The sequence below is a fragment of the Chrysoperla carnea genome, chromosome 2 (genome assembly GCF_905475395.1).
Source record: "Chrysoperla carnea chromosome 2, inChrCarn1.1, whole genome shotgun sequence".
Classification (NCBI taxonomy): Eukaryota; Metazoa; Arthropoda; class Insecta; order Neuroptera; family Chrysopidae; genus Chrysoperla; species Chrysoperla carnea.
The window spans coordinates 78,873,066-78,878,502 of NC_058338.1; the positions used below are offsets into that span (position 1 = coordinate 78,873,066).

The 5,437-nt window shown below is 30.5% G+C and overlaps 1 non-coding gene across 1 annotated transcript; it reads right to left on the minus strand.

Moving 5' to 3' along the window:
• Nucleotides 1-4,437: 4,437 nt before the first annotated feature.
• On the minus strand, nucleotides 4,438-4,599 carry LOC123294327. The gene has a single exon (XR_006535081.1). It is a non-coding gene; the product is annotated as a U1 spliceosomal RNA (small nuclear RNA).
• Between the last annotated feature and the right edge of the window lie 838 nt (nucleotides 4,600-5,437).

Here is a 5,437-nt window from a genome sequence, read left to right on the forward strand (position 1 = left end):
TAAAATGTCTCCACACAAATTCCAATTTGAATGTTCCGGTTATGTACTATCGTTATCTACGATATACGTATATCCCCTCAGCTATCTTTCAACCAAAACTGACAAAGCCACACAGATCGTACACTATACAATACATACGAAGCTAACCACGTACAATGCATGTATGTACTCGCCAATAGATTCAGGAAGAGTCATATTTTGCAGTTGATGTTTCAGTTTTTCCTCAAAACACTCATCAAACGACGTTTTCTAAAAAGGAAACCTAGGTAGATCACTTTTTCATCCCCGAAACCCCCTGCGTAATAAATTTCAAAAAATCGTTGGAGCCATTTTCGAGATTGTTGGTATATATTATCTTATATATTTCAACGAGCAATTCTTATATATATATATATATATATATACAAGAATTGCTCGTTGAAATGTATAAGATAGGATAGAGAGGACTCATAGCGTAGTAAAAATTCTAATATTCGTTTTATCTGCCTTTTGACGGATTAACAAAGATAATTTCGTTATAATATATTGTAGCCTTAACCGTTAGTGGATGTCGTTGTGGTATCGAATTAATTTATCGAAATAAAGTTTTTCGACGTTTTTTTTGTCTGTTGTATTTTTAATACGAAGTCATTAAACAAAGATAAAAGAAAAAGTTAGAACAAAATTAACTACTACTGAAAGTGTGGAAAATCTTCCATTTAGGATATATTTACAGCATGACACAAAAAACAAAACAAAAAACGAAAAACTGAATTTTTGTTCAAACTAAATTTTAAACTCCAGCCACAATTAAAACCTTAATTTTCATTATTACCAAACCTTTATCAATCCTTCAAAAAAGGATAGGGAAAACGAAACACAAAATTTTCCATTATACGCTCACAGTGTATAAATATAAAATTTTGTGTTTGATAAATTAAAAGAAATAGTTTTCAAGAATTTTCTCAGTTTCACAAACCTCCATTTTTACAGAAAGCTAACCTATCTGACTCAACCAAAAACCCTTCTAAAAACTAAAATTCAAAGCGCTTTCTGGGATCCAGGTCATACACAAATTAACTTTGTTTTGGCATCCGTCTATCAAAATATGATTTATGTTATTGTAATTACTCATTACTATTTCATTTTAATTGCTTCTAACTCTTTTTTTAAAATAATCAATATCGAATAATATATGAAAATGTATCATTGTAAATTGAGGAGCCTGAACATTACATTGGTTTTTGATATTCTTGTAGAATGTAGTGCTATCTGCGATGTTATAAAAAATAGTTTCATTTTTCTTTCCTATTTTCATATAACTTGAAATATACGCATATTGGTTATAACTCAGGATGAGTATATTACTACAACAGGTTATATAGAAGGTAGACTCTTGTCCATAATGCACTAATTTATTTAAATAGGTTATTATTTTATTTAAATAGGTTCAGTATCTCGTACTGAATGCAAATGCACAAAATCTTTACAAAAATAAACGGGGAAGTGCCTCCAATTTTAAGAAAAACCGTTTTAGGCTATATATCCATAGCCGTGCACTTAAGACCAAAAATGATAATAACCTAGATAATTAAATTACCAACCTTTTTTAAAAAATAGTTTTTTGTATCACTAACCGTTTATGACTTATACAACTATGACGATTTACTTTTTGACTATTTGACCGATATCTCTTCTAATATTTGTTTAAACAAGAAAATGATAATAACTTAACTTTTAAATCTACAAATTTCCTAAAACTTTTACTGCAAACTTTTTTTTCTAAAATTAATATATATGAAGTTATAACGCGTTTAATGTTGCAACCACCGGGTGCAAGATTAATAAAAAAGAAGTTTACATAGTGTAATGATAAAAATTAAATAAATATATGAAAAATGTTGATGTTAATGATATAATTAGCAATAAATAATTTGTCTTCTTACCTACAAAAACATCGACCAAAAAGATTCCTATTCAAAAGATAGGAAATTTAATTATCTACAAAAAAGGTTATTACCGTTTTTTGGGCTTAAAGTGCACGGTTACGTGGTTATAGGCCGTAACGCTTTTTCTCAAAATGGCGACACTTTTCCCCTCCAAATTTATATGAATTTTGTGTATCAACATTCAGTACGTGGTAATAAATCTATTTATAGAAGAAAATAACTCCTGTAAATTAGTGCAAGAAAAAATTCTCAATTATCTGTAGCTGTAATGCAATATTGAACGCGTAATATCTTCAACAATATTAATTTTAGAAAGAAAAGTTTAAAGAAAATGTTTTATCAAAGTAGTTTTAAAAGTTATGTTATTATTATTTTCTTGTTTGAACAAATATTAGAAGAGATATCGGTCAAATAATCAGTAAGTAAATCGCCATAGTCGTATAAGGCATAAACGGTCAGTGATACAAAAAAAATATTTAAAAAAGACAGGAAATTTAATTACCTACAATAAAGACTACCATTTTTGATCTAAAGTGCTGCACGGTTATGGAGATATAGCCCAAATCGGTTTTCCTTAAGATAAAGTCACTTTCCCCGTCCATTTTTGTAAAGATTTTGTGCATTTTCATTCAATACGTGATGCTGAACCTATTTAAATAAAAAAATAACTCCTGTAATTTAATGCAGAAATTAATTCTCTGTAGTCTGAAGTGTATATAGATAATCTTAAATGGTAATTTATATTTGCAAAAATCATCTGCCCTATTCTGTCCTTATGGATAAATTCTCATTCTGATACAATTAAAAATGATCGAATATATGCTGAAAAAAGAATGAACCTACACGTGAGCGTTTTATTTAAAAAAAGGTCAAAGAATTAAGAAACAAAATTACAGCTCAAACACATGCTTTTATTTATGTGAATTTAATTCGTAATGTTACCATAAATAATAAATTTTGGCATACACAAATTTGATACAATGTTATAGTAAATATTGATAAAATTAAAGTCGAATTTTTACCTCTGTATACAAAACCGTTAAAGAGGAATGGGATAAAACAGTTTCATTCCAAGATTGAACATGCTTACCTGTACAAACTTTGAAATGGGATACCTCGACAGCCGCTCAATAAAAAAAGAACTTTTCTGGTGGCTTTTGAAAATTAATTATACGGATTATATGTAAGGGTCGCACTCACTTGCATGACTTGTTGTATTTTCTAATTAATTAGTAGTTTTCTTATGTTGAAAATGTATCAATCAATATACATATGCTATTTCAAACCATGCGGAATTCGGCAGCGCAGTACCCGTGGTTACAAATAAGCTAAAGAAATTACATATAAGTGATAATTTGTTTTCTTTTTATTTATAGGCAATTATATTACAGATATGAATGATATACATATAAATAAAATAATGAACAAAATTAAATCTTAATATTATTTCTCTAGCCTGATTTTTCCTAAGCGGTACATTTTGAAGCTGTGCGTCTATTTTTCGTCAGAAGCCAGCATGATCAGCTTGAAAATGAGGTATAAATCAAGGAATTTGAGAAAGGAATAAAGAAGATAAGATATGGACAGAAAAAACATGTTGGAGAAATAACATAAGGATGAATAAAATATAGTTAAAAATAATTTTTTCATGAAATTCCCGTTAAATTACACTTTGTCGTTTATACTAACCTTTTTACCTAAATTTATAGACGAAAATCTCAAAAATGTAGTTCGTTTTAAATTCTGTGACAAAGACTACCATCGGCAAAGGCAGGGTACAACTTTCAGAAAGCTTGCCATGAAGATCTGATTTTATATGGAAACGTAGCAAATATTGAAGTTGAGTCAAGCCGACAAAAAATATTGGTATTAGTTCTCCGAATTGTGTAAATTATCCTTGCAGTTTATTCAGAAATGTTCTTCTCCCCTAAGCAAAAACAGATCCCTTCCAATCCCTGCCATATTATCTTAATGCCACAATAACCATTAATAAAGTAAACATTTAGGAAAAATCTGTATACAGTGGTCGTTTGAGACAAATTTCGTTTGTTTTAATTATCATGATTCATATAAACATTTAAAATTCAGTAGTAATTTATGAATATTTCCTAGTAATATTAATTTGTCAGAATGTTTAAAGACTCCCTACTTACATCATACGCTAAAAAGTTGAACGCTACTACTTCTTTGCAGTTTGTTATTTTCTTAGTACCAATATTTATTTATTAATTATTGATGATCGTTGATTTCTTATGACTAACAACAATACAACAATTTTATTCTCAATTGTTTAAGTATATATACATTTCGTATTCTTGAGATAACTAGAATTATTAATTCATTTTTACTGGTCTTAATATAAATTATTGAATGATTCAAAAATATTAAATTATTAATTTATGCTTTTACTATGAAATTTGTGTTACACACTTTCTTAGTATACTCATTATGCCTTTCTTCCAAAATGTATCCAAAATTAACCAAATTATTGATTTTTTATTAATATTATCCCGCAAAGCGCGAACGAAGTCCCGATTACCAAAAATTACACGATCGAATTATCCACATTAGGGATGATCGCAAGGGTCCGCCTTACCGTAGTGCAATGGAAAAGCCTCGCCCTGGAGGAACCGCCTCATTGATCACGGTTTCCTCGACGCCAGGTAAGTATGAGTTATATTACAGAGGCAGGCAGGTAGACAAAAAAAAAGTTTAAAAAAGCCAAAGTTAGAAAAGTTTTTTGGTAATTAACAATTTATAATATAAATAAATATTTCTGAAAATAAATATTGTCACGTTTTCTATAATTAATAAGCCACGTTTTTTTTTTTTAAATAGGGATATCGATATCACATAGAAAGAATATATGTGTTTATATTTAGCTACATAGTAAATTTAAAGTAAGTAAAATGGTAGAATCTCGATGACAAACTATATAATTCAATAATTCATCCAGTGCTTAAAAAAGGTTTGCATGAAAATTTAAAAAAATTTATCATTTTTTGCACTTATTTGCAACAATTTGGGATCCTTTTGTTTAACTTAAATTTGATGGTTAGGTTAGATTAGAGTGACTGTCCTGGGGTGAGATACATTTAGACCATGGGGTCCGTTGTGATACCGAAAAAGGGTTGGTCCATCCCCGGTTACTACTCCATAAACCATTTGGAGCTGTTTAAGAGCAGCAGCAGAGCTTTGACGTAGACGGACTCCAGGTCGGAGAGGTCGTCAAAGAGAGGCTGGCTCAAGTAAGTCCATCTCCTCATGACAAGAGCTGGGCAGTGGCAGAGAAGATGAGACATCTCCTCCTCCTCCTCCTCCTCACCATTGTGACAGCTCCTGCAGCAGTCGTGATACACTGCCAGGCCCAGGCGTTTAGCATGCCTGACGCCCATCCAGTGTCCTGTAATAGCCGCAACAACTTTGAGAACAGAGGCCCTTGGAAGTGATATAAGATCTTCGCAACGTCTGCGATTGTACTCAGACCATACCTGTCTTGTAGTACCACA